The sequence below is a fragment of the Hemicordylus capensis genome, chromosome 1 (genome assembly GCF_027244095.1).
Source record: "Hemicordylus capensis ecotype Gifberg chromosome 1, rHemCap1.1.pri, whole genome shotgun sequence".
In the NCBI taxonomy this organism is placed as follows: domain Eukaryota; kingdom Metazoa; phylum Chordata; class Lepidosauria; order Squamata; family Cordylidae; genus Hemicordylus; species Hemicordylus capensis.
This window is the reverse complement of record NC_069657.1, coordinates 222,848,085-222,870,590: the sequence shown is the minus strand read 5'-3', so window position 1 is coordinate 222,870,590 and position 22,506 is coordinate 222,848,085. Positions and strand designations below refer to the sequence as shown.

The 22,506-nt window shown below is 43.1% G+C and overlaps 1 long non-coding RNA gene and 1 pseudogene across 2 annotated transcripts in view; one reads left to right on the top strand and one right to left on the bottom strand.

Annotated features, from left to right (window-relative positions):
- The window catches only part of LOC128339631 (uncharacterized), a 107,185-nt gene that overhangs the window by 68,929 nt on the left and 15,750 nt on the right, over positions 1-22,506 (bottom strand). The window lies entirely within an intron of this gene.
- On the top strand, positions 894-965 carry LOC128341431 (uncharacterized; annotated as a pseudogene).

The following is a 22,506-nucleotide window of genomic DNA, read 5'->3' as shown; positions in this document are numbered from 1 at the left end:
TCTGAGCCCAGCCATTCTGGAAATATAAAAGGGGGTGAAAAGGGGGTGACATTTGCCCTTTTTTATGAAGGCAATGGGCAGATTCCTCCACATGGGGTTGGAATTATGGTTCTGGGGTGGGGGCTTTTGAAATTCTATACCATAAAACAAGCCACTTATAGGACTTTTTGATGGTTTTTTTAAAAATAAAAAACCCATTAAAAATCAACAGATTGACCAATCCACATCAGGATCAATATACACAGTGTCCTACTAGCCTGCCCTACATCTGTGCCCAATTTCAGAACTCTAGGCCAAGCCATTCTGAAAATATAAAAGGGGGTGAGAGGAGGTGATGCTTACCCTTTTAAAATGAAGGCAATGGGCAGATTCATCCACATGGGATCTGCCCATTGGGCTCGATCCATTATATTTATTTATTTGTTGAAGAGTGGTACATAAACACTCATTGTCTTCATCTTTGTTGACATGGGGGTGGAATGATGTTTGGGGGGTGGGGGGGGGCTTCAGTTCTAGACGTTACGGTAATTCTCCACCATGAAACAAGCCACTTATAGGACTTTTTTTGGAAGTTTCCCCCCCCTTAAATTAAGACCCTCCATTAAATATCAACAAATTGACCACTCCACTTCAAGATCAATACACAGTGCCCTGCTAACTTGTCCGACATCTGTGTCCAATTTCAGAACTCCAGGCCAAGACACTCTGGAAATATCAAAGCGGGGAGATTGAAAAGAGAGTGATGTTTACCCTTTTTTATGAAGACAATGTGCAGATTCCTCCACATAGGGGTGGAATGATGGCCCAAGGGCGGGGGGTGGGATTCAGTTCCAGACATTTTTGTGATTTTCTACCATGAAACATATAGGACTTCTTTAAAAAGTTGTTTCTACATCACTTCTCAGCCTTTTGGCTAAGATCAAGTGTAGTGTGGTTTTTTAATTAAATGGATTGACCAATCCTCTTCAAAATCAATACACCGGGTCCTGATAACTTGACCTTCATCTGTGCCTAATTTCAGAACTCTAGGCTAAGCCATTCTGGAAATATAAAAGGGGCTCTCGTTTTCCTTAGGAAAGATCATGGGGCCCTCCAGGAAAGTGGGCACATGGATCTGGGCCCCCATGCCAAATGCTGCTCCTGTTTATGTGTGACTCATGGATGTACTCTCTGGGTTTAATCCTAAAGTTTCCTTCCTCTAGAGCAGGGGTTTTCAATCTTGAGTACTCAGATTTTGGGCTATAACTCCCATCATCCTCAGCCACACTGGCTAGAAGCCATGATGGGAATTGTAGTCCAGCAACATCTGGGCACCCAAGATTGAACTCTGCTCTCAAAGGAGTCCTTAACCAGTAGGAATCTCCTTCCCCTGGAAAATGGAAGCCTCAGGATATAACCATCTCAGTACAACAGTTCCTCGTTTTGGTGCACTGCAGCAATCTTGTTGTCCAGGGATTCCACAACTTTTACTCACCATACTCCTGTGCTTTTAATAGCAGCCTGATGCATAGAAATGAACTATCTCTATGGCTGAAATTCTGTGTTTTCTGCTTAATTCTTGTCAATGAGGCTGCAAAGACTATTTTATTGAAAAACAATTTCCTTTTCTAACAAAAACATATTCAACAGCTTGAAAATGCAAAAGACTAAGCAGACTCCTTGCAACTTCTGTCTATTGACTTAACATCAGCGTACGATGTGTTTTTCTACAATCCTAGATGGACATGTGATACTAAGAAATGTTGACCGGCACTTATGTTCTATTAAGTCCTGTATTTTGTTCCTGAAGTTTCTGATTTCAGATTTGTTTGTCCCTGTACTATGTTGTAACAAGAGATGCTTATTTTTAATTTTTAAAAATGTATAGGGGGAAAAAGTTACATAAATGCTAGATAAGGGTCATTTTAAAAAGTGGGCATTCTGAGACACCTATAGCATAGTTTTTATTGTAGATAATATTATATCTGATTTAGGATGAGTTGTATTATTATTTTTATAGGATACGTGTAGCCCAGGACTAGTTGAACACTTTGCTTATGGTTAGCAAATCTTGCCTTGGGGAGAGGGTTGGTTCAAAAAGCTCTTAGAGTTCCTTCAAAGTCTACAGTCCTTGTGACCTTTTGTGTTAAAAGAGTGCTGTGCTCAACTATGGGGCTCTGCAATTATTTCTAATAATATCATCGTATGAGAGAGTGTCAGATGATGCATGGTACGAATGCACATTTAGATTCTTCAAGGCTGCCAAGTAATTAAAATACAATTTAAGAGAGAATGAAATAATGAATAGTTTAGCTGAAGATGAAACTAGCTAGGCAATAATGAAAGCAAAGGGCTAGCAAGTAATCTTTTGCCTGTGGCAGACAATTGCCAAGCAAAAGACCAAAGGAGCTTCCTGCCTTTATTCAGCTATATCCATGGGCTATGAGCACATAAGCATTATTCTAGACCTCTGGATAATTTGCCTGAGGGTAGAACTTTTGCTGTTCCATTTACCCAGGAGAATGCTTGTTTGGTGTTGACTATTCCAGTCCAAATGGGAGTGATGAGAAATCTCATATTTCATTTGGGCAGACTCAGGAGTGGTCCACACTCCATCACATGAGGCTGCCTTATACAGATTGTGCAGATATTACAAGCCTCGCAACTGAACATCGTTATTTTTATTTCATTTATGTAGCATATTTTGTATAGTATTGAGTATATTTGTATACCACCCCAAACTCATGTCTCTGGGTGGTTTACAACAAATATAACATACAATTAAAACAAAACAAAACCATTAAAAACAATTCCACAGTTATACATGTCTAACGAACAGCTTGGGTAAATAAATGTGTCTTACGAGTTGTTGCTTTTTTAAGCTGTCAGAGGTGGGGAGGCTCTTATTTCAGCAGGGAGCCCATTGCAAAGCCTCAGGGCGGCCACAGAGAAGGCCCATCCCTCAGTAGCCACTAGACAAGCTGGTGGCAACAGCAGACAGACCTCCCCAGATGATCGCCATAGGTGGTGGGGCTCATAATATAGAAAGTGACTTCTTAAATATGATTGGGGGAGAGGGATCTCTTCCATGCACATTCAGTATAACTCCTGAAAGTCTAGAGACAAATTCTACCAGAGTTGACTTGATATGCATGACTGTAGACCCTGCTTTTCCAAGATTCCTGATTCCACAGGTAGAGCCTATGCAAGTACAGTTTGAGCACGTATTAGCTCTTTCAGCTGTTGTGCTGAATGCTGTATAGAGTGATATCTACCTAGCATAAAGGCTTGTAGTTACATCTTGTCCCACACTAGGAGGGATCTTGAACCATGGCTCCCAACAGTTAAGCTCTAGCACCTTATCTCTTATCCCCCACCCCCCACTCTTTACTGGGAGACTGAGTTCCGGGTTTCACTGGTGCCAGCTAGGCTGCAATTCCAGTCAGCTGACCGAAAAGGCCAATCCCAGTGCACAGGGCCTGTTAAAGCCTGGGCCTCAGAGTTGCTTCTTCTGTCCAAGGAACTTGTCTGTACTGTGAGGACTCTGCTTAGCTCCGTCTTCTTTCCCTCCACTCTGCAGTTTCAAGGAGTTCACCACAAGTGTGCAGACCAGGAGCTTTTTCAGACAGCGACTTTACCGTGACTTTACTTTGGGAGGGTGTATGTGTGTGTGTTCACATATCGGCCAGATTTACCCTGAAGTCCATGTGATATTTCAGACAGCACTTCATGCACGATTCAGGTTTCCCCCTCCGTATTGGAACTTAGCCCGATTTATGTACCTCTTTTTGCATCAGAGTATCCGCTATGCCCTGAACTCGCAGTAAACCCGTGGTAAAGCCTGCTGTCTGAAAAGCTTCCAGGAGGTTCTGATTTGAGCCTTGTTTGATTCTGACATGTGCCTACTTGTGCCTGTGGCACTGCTCTGCGGATCAAGACACTCATTCTGTTATTGCTGCCTACATTTAAAAAAAAATATTACAGAAGCAGCTGCCAGGTGGCGAGCCTGATTACCATGGGACCATAGCATATGTATAACCTTTTCCCATATCCCATGGCCCCAGTGAACATATCCTCCCCAGAGCTGCTATAAATGCCAAAGGGAGCTCCCATTGATGCCAATGATACTTTTTTTAAAAAATTAAAATTTTATTTCTGTATTGAATGGCAATGTTATTTAAACAAAATACTAACTAGCTTGAGCGGGTACAAGCAGAAGTGTAACCACGTGTGTGTGTGTGTTTGTCTGTCTGTCTTGTCTGTCTGTCTTAGCCAGATCATAAAATTAGTCTGCAAAGGCTCTTAATTCTTTTTTGAAGTTTGCTTATTAGACGGTGTAGATGATAAAAACATTCCGTTTTGTAACTGCAAGTGTTCCTTCATTCTTATTTGTTTTATTTCTGGAGATCATCTATAGTCTTCCCTATAAGAGGAGAAAATAAATTTCTTGTACTTAAGTTATTCTTTTAAAAAATCAACAACAAAAAACCCTCACCCAAGTGCTGAAGTTAAATGATCTGGAAAATACCCTTCATTTCTTGCCAAAGTCATGACAACGTCAAACAGCATGGCTCTTTGCAAACATTATTAGGCCAAACAGGTGTCAAGGCTGTGTGGGTTGGAAGTGTGAGGTGAGCACAAATCATTTTTTTGTGTTGTAACACCCCTGCAATTTAAGTAAAAGCCACTGGTCAAATGCAACTGGAAAATGTTACTTACAAAAATAGAGACCAGTCTTCTAGGTTTTTCCATTCTAGTTCCTCTGACAGATAATTTCATCCTATACGTGTGTGTGTGCGTGCACACACACGAAGAAGGCAACCAACCTATACCCTGTCCCTATTGCTGTCAGACATGCAATTTTTGTCAGTTTTGTATTAATTATATTTGATGGGGCTCAAGAGGTATTTCTTGACTTAAATATGCTTGTTATGCATTGCCACTGCCAGTTCCTGATCTACAGACAGTGCCCATTGCGTATGTTCTGCTGCCCTAGAAATGATAATCTAGAATGGTGATTCACACCCCAGGGCTGCCTTTGTCTTTGTGCATTTCCTGTCCTCTCTATTAGGCAGAAGGCTAGTATCTGGATCAGGAGATAGCAACCCCAGATTTGCTTAGGGGGGAAAACCTAACAGAAAATCAAATCAAAAATAATTTTATATTTATAATATTTATGGGTTGCTTTGTTGGCCAAAGGTGCCTGAACACCCTTTAAATAAAGGGCCTATTTTGAGTTCAGAGCAGAACAACCCAATTTGAACTGAAATAGCTGTGCCAGTGGCTTTAACTGGGTTCTGCTGTGGATTTTTCCAGCCAGCCCCCAGTGTCTTTAGTAACTGGGGTGCTGTGCGGACTGCCCCTCCCCTCCACACCTTTGTTGCTGCTCTGTGCCTGGATTGGACTTCATTTTTTTCCTTTTAGGCTGGTGTGTTTGGTAACTTCTGTCTGGTGCCCAGCCTGCCAGGCTCTCTATTTCCCTGGTGTTTGTTTGTCCCACCCTCCCCGCTTGTTCTTCTTTGATTTTTTGCATGGGGGGTGCCTGCTTGGTTACTCTAGTTGAGCTTATGGCTATGCTTGCTGCTAAGGGTGCTGCTGTGCCGGCAGCTGTTGCAATGCTAGGAAGTAAGGAGTCATAATTGGGTGTGAGAAAGCAAGGTTGACTCAGCCTTCCATCCTTCCGAGGTCGGTAAAATGAGTACCCAGAATGTTGGGGGCAATATGCTAAAATCATTGTAAACTGCTTAGAGAGCTCCGGCTATAGAGCGGTATATAAATGTAAGTGCTATTGCTATTGCTATTGCTAACTTGTGCCAGTGATGTTCCTGCAGCACCGGCACTGTGGCTGGCAGTGGATTCTGGGACAGTGATTCTTTTTTGGGTCATTTTTGGACTGTGTTTGAAATGCATGTTCTTTGTTAGGAGGGACAGATTCCCTTTTACTCTGTGCTTCTGCAGAGTTTTTCGATTCAGGGTTGCAAAATGCAGTGCAAATGTGTGTGCTGTTCACTCTGTGAGTGCAGCTTGTTCTGGCCCTAGGGGAAACCCGAAACATCCCATTGTTCCCTATGAGTAGCTCCTAGGGACACAAAAGTGGATTGTGTGGTAGGGCATGATGGGTGCTACCCACCACCCAACCCACAAAAGAAATGAGAAAGCAGGCAATTTTAAACAAATGTTTAACCTTTTCCCCAATGCCCCATAGGATCGTATGGGGGTTTGTGGGATATAGTTATGGATATAGGCTGCCTTTGAACATCATGCCAAACCGGAGGCAACCATGACAGAGGTTCAGGTTTGTGGTCATCTGAATGTGGGAACCCATGGTTCCATCAAAAAAACAACTCAAGATTTTCAACCCTAAACCTAAATTGGAACCTTTGGTTCCACTTGAGTTTCGCTGCTGAAACCTCAGGTCAGAAAGCAGCACCATGTTGTTCAAGGTCTGCTGCTGTGTAAAACTGGAGTTGAGGGTAGGAAGCTCTTCCCTCTCTCCTTCTCTGATTGGCTGCTGATTGGATTCATGTGGAATCTGATTGGGTTCTATTCCCCATACCAGTTTCATCAGGAAATGGCATGACCCCCCTAAGTGCCTGCCTGGAGGCAATATTGGGCTGCATAAGGGATAACAGGAAGAAGTTGAATCCAAACAAGTCGGAGATACTATCTGTAGTGGGTCGGGATCCAAGAGATGGTTTAGATCTGCCTGTTCTGGGTGGGGTTACCCTCCCCGTAAAAGCTCAGGTTTGTAGTTTGGGAGTGCTCCTGGATCCTGAACTCTCCCTGGTTTCTCAGGTTGAGGCTGTGGCCAGGAGTGCATTTTATGAGCTTTGGCTGATATGCCAGATATATCCATTTCTGGAGACAAATTTATTTATTTATTTATTTATTTATTTATTTATTTATTTATTTATTTATTTATTTATTTATTTTTATACAGCCCTTCCAAAATGGCTCAGGGCAGTTTACAATTAAAACAAACCATTAAAACAGTAAAGCGCTAAAACAAAAATGAAAAAAACACAATATAACAACAATTAACAATTTAAAAACATTTTAAAACAACAATTAAACAGTCGCAGTAATTAAAAACCCTGAATGGTTTTTAAATGGCCTTAAAATGGTAGCGCATATGCTGGTAACCTCTAGGCTTGACTACTGTAATGCACTCTACGTGGGGCTGCCTTTGTACGTAGTTTGGAAACTACAGTTGGTACAGAATGCAGCAGCCAAATTGGTCTCTGGGTTTACCTGAAGGGATCATATAACACCGATTCTAAAAGAATTGCACTGGCTGCCGATATGTTTCCGAACAAAATAATACAAAGTACTGTTTATTACCTATAAAGCCCTTAATAGCTTAGGGCCAGGGTACTTAAGAGAGAGCCTTCTCTGTCGTGAACCCTTTCGCCTATTAAGATCATCTGGAGAGGTCCGGTTATAGTTGCCACCAACTCATTTGTTGGCAACTTGGGGACTGGGCCTTCTCTGTGGCTGCCCCAGGACTTTGGAACGTGCTCCCTGCTGAAATAAGAGCATCTCCTTCTCTGTTTGTTTTTTGGAGGACTCTGAAGATATACCTATTTTCCCAGGCTTTTAACTGAAATCTAATTTTTAAATTTTAATGCGTTTTTATCTATTATGATTTTTATCTTTTTATGAATTTTAAATGTTTATATTTTGTGTTATGTTTTTAATTCTGTACACCACCCAGATATTTTATATTAGGCCGTATATAAATTCGATAAATAAATAAAGTGAAGGAGGTTTGACCCGTGGTTTTTGGTTCCTGTGCGAAGGCGGTCATAGAGAGCTGCTGGACTGTCACCAGAGGCTTAACTAGGGAAAACGGCGCCCGGGGCAAGCACTGAAATGGTGCCCCCCGTGCCCCCCACCCCCCCAACATACTACATTATACTTAGGTTTTTCCTCACAAGCGCCTGCCGCGGCCGCCAAGCCAGGCCACTGACTGGCCGCCAGGCGCCAGCAAAGCAATGGGGGGGGGGGGCGCGGGCAGCGCGGAAGGGACCACTCGTGGGGGAGGGGGCACCGATGCGCTCCCTTGACTGCTGCAGCGCTGCTGCACTGAGCAGGAAACATTTGTATTAACAAAAAATTAAAAAAAAAATAAGAAAATTTTTTTGTCATGGCGGTGCCCCCCACATGACCAGAAAAGTTGGCGCCCGGGGCACGTGCCCCCCTTCCCCCCTATAGTTACGCCTCTGACTGTCACCACAACCTTATGGCTGTACTGGAGGTATCAATAAGGTGGTTGAGGCCAGGGAATTATTTAAGTAGCACCATGCAGTGAATGGGTTGGGGCAGTGATTCCCAAACTGGGAGCCTCCAGATGTTGCTGAACTACAACTCCCATCAGCCCCAGCTACAATTTATTGTGGCTGGGGATGATGGGAGCTGTAGTTCAGCAACTTCTGGAGGCTCCTAGTTTGGGAACCACGGGTTTGGGGCATGAGCAATAATGACATTGCTGGGAAATGGAGGATGTGTGGCCTGCTATCATTGTGTAACCTGTGCCTGAGTCACATTGCATTTTCAACACACTACAAATGGTGCAGAATGCAGCAGCCAGACTGATATTTGGAGCCTCCTGCAGTGTCCATATTACATCAGTCTTGAAGACACTGCACTGGCTGCCAAACTGTTTCTGGGTACAAATAATGGTCCTGATTATTACCTCTCTAAGTGACTTGGGCCCCAGATACCTTAAGGAGCACTTGTTTACAAATGAATCTACACACCTGACTGGGTTGGCTAGGAAGGGTTGTTTGTCAGGCAGGTGGGACAGGGCCTTCTTGATGTTTGCCCCCAGGCTGTGGAATTTCCTCTCAAATGAGATCCATTTGACTCCCTCTTAATCTGAAGGCTGCTCTTTTTATTCAGACCTTTTGCCAATGACTAGGTCTCTGATTCCCTTTTAGGGGAATCCTCGGTTGTAGCTGTGCTTCTTGATTTTTGGTGTATTTGTAACAAAAATTTATTATTATTTGATTAGTTTGTTGTTGACTGCAGTAGTGGCCAGGTACCTTTAAAAAACATTACTGTCCATCCCGCGCACATGTGCAAGGGCCAAATGAGTGCAGTAGCAAGGGAAGCTGCCCATGGGATGCCAGGCGGGGCACTGCTGCTCCCGGCAGCTTCCAGATGCCACCATTATCAATGGTAATTTTTTTAAGGTACCTCTTTAGAATGTAAATGACTATTTAAGTTGCCTGTTGCCTAGAATGGAGGCTGAGCCCCGGCCCCAGGTGGCCAGTAGTGGGGGAAAAACATAGCTGCTTTAAAAAGGCCAATTAGAAACTCTGCCGGAGGAATATAATTTTAGGCCCTGCCTTTGTGGAGACCTGCTCATTCTTCCAAGCTATCCCTCAAAATAAAAAAGAGCTGTATTCTCTTCCTTTACATTCAAGTCAACATGCTTCCCTCCTCCAGCCCTAGGACTGCATCTTTGCTAACAATGGACTCATGAAGCCTGTAAGGCCCCTCCGGCTCCTCCATAGTAGGTTTTTATTTAAAATCAAAACACACAAATCTTGGCACACTGCTAGCTGCAAAATCACTCTTTCCCCCTAAAGGAAACTTCTTCAGTGTGCGGCAGTAACAGATTCTGAGCCTTATAAACAACTTTGCTCAAGCTGGCTCAACCTGAGTCTCTGCCTGTCAGAGAGAATTCCCCTTGGTGGAGGTGCAATGGAAAGCAATGTATCTAATTCAAAACCATTTGTCCATGCTGCACATATTTGCAGCATTAATCAGTTGATCCAAATGCAATACAAAACTCCGTCTGTTGTACCATTAATACTGCTTATGGTACGGTACTACTATGTGGTTTCCAAGTAGGGCATGGAGCAGGATTTTCGTGTTTGAAGCACTCATCCTTTGGAATTCATTGCCCCAAGTGATACCGCAGGTTCTGTCACTTTATTCTTTTTGCCATTAGCCAAAGCATTTTTATTGAGAATGCCTTCTAAAGCACATTTTGGGATTTAATTTTCTCTCTCCCCTTCTGTTATCTGTCATTTTAATGCATGTCATTTTAGCTTGTTTTTCTCATGGAGTGTACATTATAGGGACAGGCAACTGAAAACATTTATAAATAAAAATTCTAAGCACAAGCTTTGCAAATGTGAGCCTTACTATTAAACACACACTTTTCCTTCTCTCTCTGTGTGTGTTTTAAATAGCAGCCACGGGGGGGTCCCCAGTCCACACCAGGATCACAGTGTGCGGGGAGGGAGATTTGTCCCTCCTTCTGTGCCACAAACCTGATGAAGGTCATCCCCTGAAGCTGCTATTTCTCACAGAGATACTCTCCAATCTGTTCCCTCGGAAGAAGCAGGACTTTTTAAAAGAAATACTTGGCTGGGGATTGGACTTGGAGGCGCCTCCTACTTCCACCCTAGAACCAGTCACTGCTGTCAAAGCCATGAGATCTCTAGCTTTAAACTCGATCATCTCTTAGAAGTGAGGCAAAGAAATGTCCAGACCATTGTCTAGTGAACCAGCAGAAGCAGAATTCAAATGTAAGTTAGGGATGTGTGAATCCATTGGGGTACGAATCGATTTGTACACAAATCTAGCTGATTCGGGTGATTTGGAGACAAAACGAATCACCCCTGTAGCTCACTGGCTTGATCCAAGTCCAAATTGATTCGCCCCTGATTCGAATCAAATTGATTCAAGATTCAGACCCCTCCTATTAATTTCCCCAGGTTCCCAGGTTTCTTTCTTTCTTTTTTTTAAACTAAGCTCAAGCCCCTGTAGAAGTGGTGTTATGGAGCAAAATGTGTGGTCACTATTATTCAAGTGTTCAGATTCTTTGGTGTATAATAACTTTTCCTCAATGAATCCCTATGACGATTCATTACACATCTTCATTTCTTCTATTCATTTTGACTGTGTTTTGGACAGTGCCAGCTGTCAACTGCCATGTGCCAACTACAATCCCTCCCACCTGCAAGGCAGTGGGGTACTACTCAGTTTATGTTCTAGGAATCATTTCAAGTGTTTCGGCCCTTTGGTGTCTAATAATCTTTCCTCATAATGAATCCCTATGAGGATTCATTATACACCAAAGAGTCTAAACAACTAAAAAAATCCTAAAATATAACCTGAGTCTCCAGTGGTTTGTGAGTTGGAGGGGTAGTTGGAACATGGGATGCCATAATTCCCCACCCCCACCTGCAAAGCAGTGGGCTCAAAATGAACAGAAGAAATGAAGGTATATAATGACTCCTCATAGGGATTCATTATGAGGAAAAGTTATTAGACACCAAAGAATCTAAACACTTCAATATCCCTAAAAAATAAAATGTGTACCCCACTGCCTTGCAGGTGTTTGTGTGTGTTTGTGGGGGGTTTAGTTGGCACATGGCCATGGACAATTGGCACCACTGTCCATCAAAATGAACAGAAGAAATGAAGGTGTGCAATGAATCCTTATAGGGATTCGCTATGAGGAAAAGTTATTATACACCAAAGAATCCAAACATTTGAAAGATAATGACTGCACATTTTGGTCCATAACTCCACTTTTACAAGGGCTAGAGCTTAGCTATTTTTTAAAAGGAAAGCTGGGGGTCCATGTTAGGGTTAGGATAGGGTGACTTCGATTATTTCCTAAGATGGAAATATACAATGTCGAAGGAAATGTATCTGGATTTAGGATTTCAGCATGAACTGAAAGACTCTTTTACCAAAGGCCTTTGGAACCTGCCCCCCTCCCCCAGATTCCCCATGACTGCTACTTGGGGGCAGAGTGTGGGGGAGCAGGGCAAAGACATTGTCAACATCACATCTAGTTTGACCCTTAGACTGCTTAACACGGGGATCAAGTGATTAAGGGATCAAATAAACAGGGAAATTAGGATTAGGGTTGCTCTTACTATTTATAACTTGGATGAACTGTTGAATGCAAAGTGGGGGCCCAATGATCTCTCTTTGTTTTTCCAGGGAGTTGGCGTCCCACAGAATTCAATTAGTGTTAATGTTTTTTGGCATCTGCATCTGTGGTGCATAAGGGAGCGATAGGGCCTGTACAATATCACCCTCCTCTGACTCCCACATAGAGAGAGCTGGGAGGCTATCCAATGTATAATGAAATGAGGTTTGACCAAACAGCCTTCAGGAATGCAGTCAAGTCCCTTAGGCCAAGTCAATAGGAAATAGCTTGTACAGGGTGCTCTCTTAATGCAGATGAGTTACATTCAGGATGGTTAAAGAAGAGTAAAAGGTGTTGTTGTTTTTTTTTAAAAAAATCTTTATGAAAGGACAGGATTTGTATGCAGGGCTTCAGTTGTGAAACTTAGTTTTGCTACTTTCCCTTGGTTTAGCTATGATGATCATTTTGGAATGTTATATAACATCCTCAATAACAGTAAGATGAAAAAGAGTGGATTTTTCTAACCTCTTCAGTGCACTTGTAGATGGATGGGGGATTCTAATGTGTGTGTGTGACTGAGTGCCGAGTGGCCTATTGGATTTGGAACAGTTATTCTTGGTCAGTTAATGTTTAGGTAAGTGGATGTGTGGTGCAGTGATCTTTGCTATAGGCATTCAAAGGATTTCAGTATAGAGGAACTATTCTGTTTTGCCCTATATAGATGCATATTGATAAGTGGTCGGGTTGCCATATTCTGGCTTCCCATATCCGAGTGCCTAATTTGCATATTATATAAATTAGCTTAAAATAATTTTTGAGAAGAATAGTGACTGTATGGTTTGCTCCATAACTCTGCTTTTACAAGCTTTTGTAAAAAGCTTTTTAAAAGCTTAGCTTTTTTTTTTTTTAAGTGAAATCTGAAATCTGGGTGAATCTGGGTGAGCTAAGTAATCTGGGTGAGATGCTTAAAATCCATATGAAACCCAGAATTCCAGGGAGCATGGTAACTCTATAAGTGGGAACAAACAAAGAGAGGACAAGGAGTGAGTGAGAGAGAGCTAAAATGGAGAGAAGGTAGACAGTTGATTACACTTTAATCCCACCCTTTATATGGTCTCCCTACCCTTTTCATCAAAAAATTTTCAATGAAAAAATTCTCAAAGTGACATTTTCTTATACATTCTGTTACATAGAAGAATAAGAATAAGATGGTTCCTTGTTACCTATGGTCTCACAATCTAAAAAGAACGCAGAGTAGACAGCAGCTTGAGCCATAGAAGGGACACTGTGCTGGAGCTGAATAAGGTCAGTTGCTCTCCCCATACTAAATATTCAGTAATACAAAAACCTTCAGTTGTAAATGAGTTAAGCTGCTTTACATTTTTACTCCTGCTCTAAAAAGAATGGAAATTGCAAGTTAAGGTACCCATCTTAACTTCTGCACCATATAAGCTGTAAAGACTGGTATATTATGATGGCTTTAGAAATGAGGCTGCATGCACCAACACTTTGCCTTGGTCTTTCAGTTGGACATTGGGCTGGGGAGGGATGCATCCAGGCAGACGTTTAGCAGGTGCAGTTTCCTTAATCACCTCCTAGAGATGCCCCTGATGAATTTCTGCCTCTCTGAGCAGGTAATTTGTGTGTCATTTGTATTCAGTTTAAATCTGTACTTCATTTTTTCCCTTTTTCTTAAAACACACACAAACAATGATAATTAAAAATAAATGCTTTAACAACTGTGTCCAATACTACAGATTATCTTCCCCCAAATTTCTCATAAACCTCATAGTTCTCCTGCTTGATTTAATTTCCTTCAGCATGCAAAAGTAGTATAAAATTTTTCACAAGTAATGTAGCCATTCAGCGGGGGGGGGGCACTCACCTGTTCCAAGGTGTGCCTCACCCCGGCCAGGATACTGGCAAGCCAGTATACCCTGCCGGCTGCCCCCCCCTCCCCGGGCTCAGATGGCCTCCACTCATGTGCATCTCAGTTCTGGGGGTAGCCAGCGTGCTGGGACCAGGGACTGGAGTGAGGCATCCACCCAAATGGGTGAGGGGTGTGCGCCAGAACAGAGTGGTGGGCAGGAGTGGCAGGTGGGATCAGCAGGCAGCAAGGTCAGGGCAGGGTTTGGGCAGCTGGAGGGGCAGAGTGGTGAGTCAGCCGCCATATTTATTGTGGGCGGGTCTGTGGGCACCGTAACCTAAAACTTGCTACTGCACAAGCACTAAAATGCATTTTTCTGCCTCTTAAAACACAATTTTGATGATCAATTGCGGAATAACCATTGATTGGGTCCCAGGGGGATATACAAAAGGCACTTTTCTGGCATGCAGTCTAAAGTCTGAAACTACAGAAATGAACTACAAAATCATTTAAATACCACTTCCTCAGTCCAAAAAAATGTCGCCAACCCTTTAAACCCGTTCAAAAGAGAAAAAACTTTAAACTGCTCTATCTAAGCCATTTCCCAATGGATCGCCACAAATTTGCAGGAGAGGGGTCTCTTGTCAGCTAGTGAATGTGTGCTGATGGCCAGGAAGATCAGACAAATGGTTTTGATTTTATAAGCAATAGAAAGTTGTTAATGAAACTGCCCCAGGGCGATTGGCAAACAACCCAAAAACTGAATTCAGGCTCTGTGTGGGGAGGTTAGCTCAGTGGAGCAGTTCCACGTCAGAATAAATTTAATGCAAAGTGTTGGTTACAGGAAAATGACTGGCTGAGAGAAAGATGTTCAAAAGCAACGGTTTTATTTGAGGGTAAGCAGTAGAGTGGAATAAGAGAGTAACTTAAAGCAATATTGTTACTAGAAATACGTTGCAAGATTAACCATACAACTGCTAAGAGGAAATTTAGCTTAATGTCCAAATTGAAGTCGCTTCTAGGCTGGTCAGAGAAAGGAGGCTCAGAGAAGTCGGCTCTGGGACTTAGGAGAGGAGAGACAGGGATAGAGGGAGGCCAGACTGGGGCGCAGCAGTTATCATACAACAGGGGTGGGGTGGCTGGGGATGCTGGGAATTGTAGTTCAAAAACAGCCGGAGGGCCAAGGTTCCCCATCCCTGTTATACAACTTCAGTTCTTTCTTCAGTAGTGGGTAGATTCTTGTGGCTCAGGAATGAACGACTGACCTCTTTCCTCCAGGGTAGACCGGGGAGCAGCAAGCAGTGAAGAATCAAGGGAGTTAGATAGCAGGGATGGATCCAAAGGGTGTCTGTTCTCGTGAAGCCAGCTCATGTGCTAGCGAGGAGGTCAGTGCAGATTGGATCTGACAGGCCTGGAATCTAGGGCCTGGAATTGAGGGTGGCCCGCAGAGCAAAACACAGTTAAGTGGCATAGCAACTGAGTGTGCTCTGAACCAAAAGATGGCCACCTTGAGCCTTGATCAGTCTGCCTTGCTTATGCAAAGTTTGGAGACAGCTAGGAAGCTCATTAAACAGATAATAGAGGATATTGAGAGACAAATGGCTATAGCGAGGGCACCTGACTTTCAGAGTCAGGAATCAGTCAGGTATAGTTTGGCCCCAGCATCCTATCTTACTATCTTGGAGGTGCCCCCACTTAGAAAAGCTTTTACCCTGGCAAGATGCAATGCCCTGCCTTCAGCCCTCTTAGAGGACAAATTCAGAGGGACTGCCTATGGGGAGAGGCTCTGTCCATGTGGGGAGGGTCAAGTGGAAATGTTTAACCATGTGCTGTTGGAATGTTTGTTCTATAGAGACCTGTGTCAGGATCTCATCTACCCTTTGATGGCTAAATGCCCAGGTCTTGATTTTCCTCAGTTGATTGGCAGGCTGTTGGAAGGAAGTAATTCCAGCACTACAAGACAGGTAGCTAAATTTTGTAGCGCAGTCCTCTGTATGTGTAAGAGCTTAATAACAGGAAAATAAGTGATGGATTTAAGGCCAGAACAACTTTTGCAGCTACAGTGTGGCTAACTGCAATTGGGCACACAGGTATTGGGATCACTTGTATATCATCAGTAAATCTAACAACAAAATTTTCCCAAGCTCCTGAATTGTTTAACCCCTCTCAGATTCAGGAGTCAGGAAGCCAACTGTTTAAATTTTGATCTGTATGTAATAATCTCATAAGTACGAAATACGGCTGTCTCCTTTTATTCTTAGTTATGTATTTTTAGTAGTTCTGGTGGGCCCATTTTCAGTACCTTGATCCTATGTTCAGGAGGACTTTTAAAAATGTAATTGGTTTTATTGTTTGTAGTAGAAGTTTGATTGTTTTCTCTTCTACATTTGTTTTAATCTCATGCTGGTCTCTGACCGAAATAAAGAGATTTGATTTGTATAGCAAGTGTGGTATTACTGCAGCATCAAAGTAATTGGTGAGTCCATAAAGTGGTAGCCAAGTGGGTAGCATTGGATGTGTCCTGAAGGGACATTCCAGTTGACCTTCTTTCTTGATTAAGGAAGTTCTGGGGAATCTCAAAAGATCCCATTGTTTTTGTTTGCTGTGCTGCACTACAACACAAGCGAATGGGATGATGCAAATGGAGTGGTTGAACATGCAAACACGGGAACTCTTTATGGTTGGAGACATCTAATAAACTAATCAGTGTTTTAATGGGTATGTCTCCAAATTCTTATTGCTCCCTCCAGCCTTCTTTTGATAAGGAGGGAGTGCACATTCACTGAGCCTTATCTGACAACCCTGCTGAGATAATTGGGTTTTAGCTCATTTGAGGCATCTATGGAGGGGATGTAAACCAAAGGAGGGTCAATCAATCGTGCAGAGAGACCCTGAACGGAGAGTTAACTGTTCCGACTTAACTTTGGGAGTCTACTCAGGTGTCTCAGCATGGGGAAGGCATGAAGCGAACTCCGTTTCAATTTGGCTCTTTTGCAGTTCATAGTTTCAAATCAATATAAGGAATATTTATTAGTGAACTCCATTCTAGATAGTAAAGTGGAGAGATAGGATCTCTAATCTAGCTAGCTAGCTTGATGGAGATGGATTCTGCATCTCTGCACACATGGTACAGGGAGAGAGAGGAGCTTGCATGTTGCAAGGGAGAGAAAGGGAAGGGAAGAGGAAGTGGCCAGGCAGGAAGGAACTAAGTCCCTAAGAATAGCAATCTACATACCAAAGGGATAGTGTCAGAGCAGTAGAGAAGGGATGACCAATGTATTGACCTCTCTAGCCCTCTGACTCACTAGTCTGTCCCCCTCTGTCATTGAGACATGAGACAGCACAAAGTCCTTCACTTCCAACACGTGTGAGGAGGTCTCTCATTGCTGTCTCCGACAGGGATAGCAGAGGGTGCAAGAGACCTCCTCACAAGGGTCTTCATCCCTCCCAAATGGCCCAGTTGGCCAATTCCGGCCCTCTGTGGCCTGAGAGAGAAGGAGCAGGTGCCGCAGTGCCGCAGCTCTTCCCTTGGCCTCCACCACTGTATCAAGCTGGAGGAGACCTTCCGCAGTCCCTGGCGAAGGCAAAGCACCTCAGCCCAGCAGCCAGCTCTTGGTTTGAAGTGTCTCGCCTTGGAGATTCCAGAGAGAAAGAAGGAACCATGGAAAAGGTGGAGCTGGGGTCAGCCAGCCCATCTTTTTTTCTTTCCCCCCTTCAGTTCTTCTCTGAGATTGGTTTTTTTTTTTTTTTGGTGGAGAGGGGGCTTTATTTGTGCCTCTGGCAAAGGCCTCGAAAAGAAGACCAGCCCTGGATTCACTGCCGCCTGGAGTGCACTACACAGATTGGCAGCTGAGAGGTTCCTTCTTGTTCCCAGGGTGATCAAAGCTTTAATGTAGCAGTCCAAGAGTGGGGGGGGGTGAAGAGGGGAGGGGGGAGGGACCAGTGATGTGCGTGCGTGTGAATGGGTGTATGTAGGCAAAGGAGGGGAGGAAGCGCCTGTGTGCAACTCCTTCATCAGGGAGATCCAATGGAAATTGAAGCCTCCAAAGCTTCTCTCCTTTGATTTTTGGGTGAAGATGGGAGTCATACATGGGAGGCAGCGGAAGAACCTGTGAGCAAATTGCCTGCCATTGGGAAACCCCCTCCCCCAGTCCAAACCCCTTCCCTTATTTATTTGTTTATTCCCTTCCTTCAACTATTGTACCCAGAACTCTTCAGGGAGTGGTTGCAAACTTTGGTTTCATTTTTTAACCAGGCCTTCTATCTCTCTCTAGCTGCATGAGGACACAAGCACAGAGGGCCAAAATCGGCCCAACCTGTCATTTGGGAGGAAGTTGGGGTCCTGTGTGAGGAGGTTTCATCGCTGTCTCCACCATCCATTATGGCAGAGACAGTGGCAAGAGACCTCCTCATATGGGCCCGCCTTCCTCCCAAATGATAGAGGTGCGCGTGTGTGTACACAGAGGGCTGAAATCAGCCTAACTACTTGTTGGGAATTCTCTTTGGTAAGAGAAACCCTTTTTCACTATAGCAGAGTGCACAGAGGCACAACACAGTGGAATTTAGTTAGGCATGCATGTATGCTGACAGTAAAGTATCTTGGAGCCAGTTCATAGTTTCAAATCAATATAAGTAGTATTTATTAGAGAACTCCATTCTAGATAGGAAAGTGAGGAGACAGAATCTCTAATCTATCTATCTAGCTGGATGCAAATGGATTCTGCATCTCTGCACACATGGTGCAGGGGAGAGGAGCTTGCATGTTGCAAGGCAGAAGAAAGGGAAGAAGAAGGGAAGAGGAAGGAAGTGGCTGGAAGGAAAGAAGTCCCTAAAATTAGCAATCTACATATCAAAGGGATAGTGTCAGAGCAGTAGAGAAGAGATGACCAATGTCTTGACCCTTTAGCCCTCTGACTCACTAGTCTTTTCTCCTATGTCATTGAGACAAGAGACAGCCCATAGTCCTTCATTTCCAACACTACTACACCATACTGTCTGCCTGAGCTACTGTTACAAATTGCTTTCAAGGTCTTCATAGCTGCTATTTCTCTCTCTTTAGCATAAGATATGAGAACTATTTCAAGCCATTTGCCTAAGTCTAAATCTAAGAAAATGTAGACAGTTATAAGCCAATCCCTGAACCTATATACTGAGAAAATACTTGAATTTACATTATGAAAAGCACACAGCAGGAAGTATTTGCTGTTGAGATATCTGAGATGAACAGGATATCATCCTCTATGCAATAATTTGTGGTCTCTATATGTGCTGTTTATTTCACTCTGGTGCATCTGCTGCAACTTTGGTAAATTTCCATTTTTCTTCTTTTGTTGTCTAGTTAAATACTCATATCAAGCATGGAATGTGTTCACCTACCAAGTTAACAAAATAATCTTACATAAGTGAATATTACACACATTAACTGTATAAGAATGATACAGCTGTTGATTATTTGATTATTCCAGGAATCATATCATTTATAGATCTTTTCCCCCAGGACCATTTTTTTCCCCAGATACTGAAACTTATTGTACTACTTACCAAAATAACTACCCCTCTACTACTACTAGTAGTGGTAGTTATTGTTATTTAGTTCTTAGATATACACAGGACCAAACTATTAGGCTTATCGTGTGCATTCAAACAACCCTTGAAACCACTGCATACACAAGCTTCAACCCATATACAGAGAAGCCATATTTCAGCTGGTTTCCATGGGCATGTGGTTTTGCTCAAATTCTTACCATATTACAGTGCAGTGCACACTAGTCATTTATGATTGCTTATGTTGGCCAAAAACCCCTCATTAGTTGTCCACATAGTATCAATGGTTGAAACTGCTATTTATATCATCCACTTCTCCCCATGGACAGAACACATTTACATGCCAATAGGTCCTATATAAGATGCATACGAGGCACATTTCACATCTTTCTCTCTCTCCACCTTTCTATTTCATCCAAAATACTGGTCGTATGTTGAAATGTTTTCTGTCCTTCCACAGTTAGATTTACTGGGGTGTATTTAGTCTCCCCCCACCCAAAGATCAATAGTTCAGGCTTTAAAATACAGTGTTTCAGGAATTCTCCTTCTATCAGCTGCCTCAAATCTTTCTTCTTCTGTACACGGCAGATTAAGCTTTTTTCCTGTCATGCAACATTGAAAGAAGAAGGCATACACAAGGCTGACATGCATTTGACAAAAAATTAATGATTTGTATATCACTTTAATGCTTTGAATCTGCGTTTCATGTATGCTAACTAGGTCATAATAGGGCTGTTTGAGAACAGGACTGTCATCATCATGCCACTGTGCACGTTTCTGGAAGTGGAGATAGAGTTGCCTTCTGCCAGCTGGCTCTTTGCTTGTATGCTCTAACCTGGCAGATCTGTGCATCCCTCTTTCTCTCCCTCCGCTCTTCTCTCCTTTATACACAATTGTTTTGAGGATGTGAGGCTTTAATCTATCAGGGTTATAACAGCAGATCTCAAACAGCTAGTGCCTGGACTCTGCAATACATCCTAGTGGGAAGAGAGTACAGTCACTGTATCTAGATGATTGATTCGTGGACTTTTTAAGCTGTCATAGTATATCTCGTAGGGCAGCTGTCAGCTTCTCAGATACATGAAGTTGTATTTATGCAGCACATTATGGGGAGGAAATCTTAACTCTTTTATTTATGGACAAGGAAGGCTGTAAAACTTCGAAAACAACAACAACAATGAAGAATTCAAACTGGGGTTGTATCTTATTTTCTCACAGAAAAGCCTCTGCCTATCTGACTGCGGCAGGGAAATAGCACCTCTGCCTTTACATGCAGTTCTCCTCTCCAGAGCAAAAACTGTGCCAGTGCTATTAAGACAAAGGCAGACACAACAGAGGGAGTTTGAGGGGGATACAGTTACCAATGCAACCACAGAAAGTAGTGCATCTAATGCGAACAACACGATAGTGCACCTTGCTGTGGTTGTAATGACAATTGATTCGGAGGGGGCGAAACAAAAGCCAAAGTGAAACTCAACGCAAGGATAGCTCTCTCTGTGTGTATGTGCATGCGCGTGCAAAGCATTAGGTCCCTGATAAGGAAGTTAATCGTCCCCAGGGGCTTATCAGTGATGAATATTAGATGGCTATAGCACACTGATGCTTAAGAACACAGCCAACAACCTCTGCCTCGGCACCAATCAGAATTCACGGCTCAGTGGCAAATCACAAGTTGAGCAGGCAGAAGGCCTCAAGCTTCACCCCCAGCATCTCTAATTAAAGGGATCTCTGGTAGCAGGGCTGAGAACGTCCTCTGCTTGACTGCAGAGAAGGGTCCACTGCGGATCCCTGACACGTGACACCACTTCTGCACCTATCACCTTTGTGTGATGGTGACAGAGCAACTCTCCCAAGGCCCATGGAGGGCAGTTTGCCAAGGGCCCCCTACCTCTGTGCCCTAGATCTTGAAGACCAGCTGCTGGTCATAGTAGGCAGTTCTGGGAAGATGGACCAATGATCTGACTAAGCCTAAGCAGAGGGTAACCCTAGATAATTTTGGAGCCTGGACCTAAAGGCTTTTGGAGCCCCCCCTCCTGCAAATTAAACATCATCATGCTCCGCCAGGTGACCACGGATTAAAGAGGATTTGGGGCCCCCCAAGGGCTGTGGAGGCCCTGGACTTTAGCCCTGAAGTCCAGGGGTAAGAGTGCCTCTGAACTTAAGGCAACTTCATATGTCTATAAACAGCTTCATTATGCTCTCAGGCAAATTTTGATGTCATATATGACAATTTCTGGAAGATTAAAAGGCAGCTCTGACTTGCTTGCTGAACATATCTCCCTTTATGAAGAGGAACCTCAGATTTCTTCATCAGCATACATTATGCTATCCAAAGCTTTCTGTCTATTACGATGGTCCATTCTAGTTTGTAATCTAAGAGCCAAGGGCTTTCTGAGGGGCTGTTTGTAATACAGATATTTGTAGTACAGTTTTATTTTATTTTATTTATTTTTGTAAGTGATCTACTGATAGATCACTCAAGCCTTTTCATGGTCGCTATAGAGAATTACGTTGGGAATCTCCAGCTCTACAGTTAGTGCAGATATTTATTTTTAGTTTTGTTTTTACATGTTTATACCCCACCCTTCAACACATGTGCTTTCAGGATAGCAGAGGTACATGCTGGTGACAAAACAACAACAGTATTATATGACACTAAAATGATAGTTATGGGCCTGTACATGTTAGGCATTGCCTAACTTGTCCTTTAATTTCAATGGGACTACTTTGAGTAATTCTTCCTCATGTCAGCCATTAAGTTTGGCATTCAAACAGCAATAAATATAATGGGCTTGTTTATATGAACAAACAACATTTTTGCAGTTTACCCAGAATTATTTAATCTCATATATGGGGTTTAACTTGGGAAAGTACAGGTAATTTTTACTGTAGAGAAGAAACATGAAACACAGCACCAGTGTGGCATAGTGGTTAAGTTTTATACCTGGCAGAGTGGAACCTGTTTTCTAACATTTGCTGAGGCCCACTGAGACTGCGGGAGGGATGCTCTGGGTCTGGGAAGCTCTCTCAGCTTCCCCCAGCCATTTTTGTCTTGTTATGAGGTCAAAACGGCTCTCTGAGATCCATGGAGGAAAAGCAGAATTACAAATGTAGCTAATAATAAATTATGTAAAAACACACGGGTAGCAAGTCTCTGTTTGCAACAAGGCCCATTTTCACTACCTGCACTTCAGGTGTGTTTTTTCTTCTGCATATC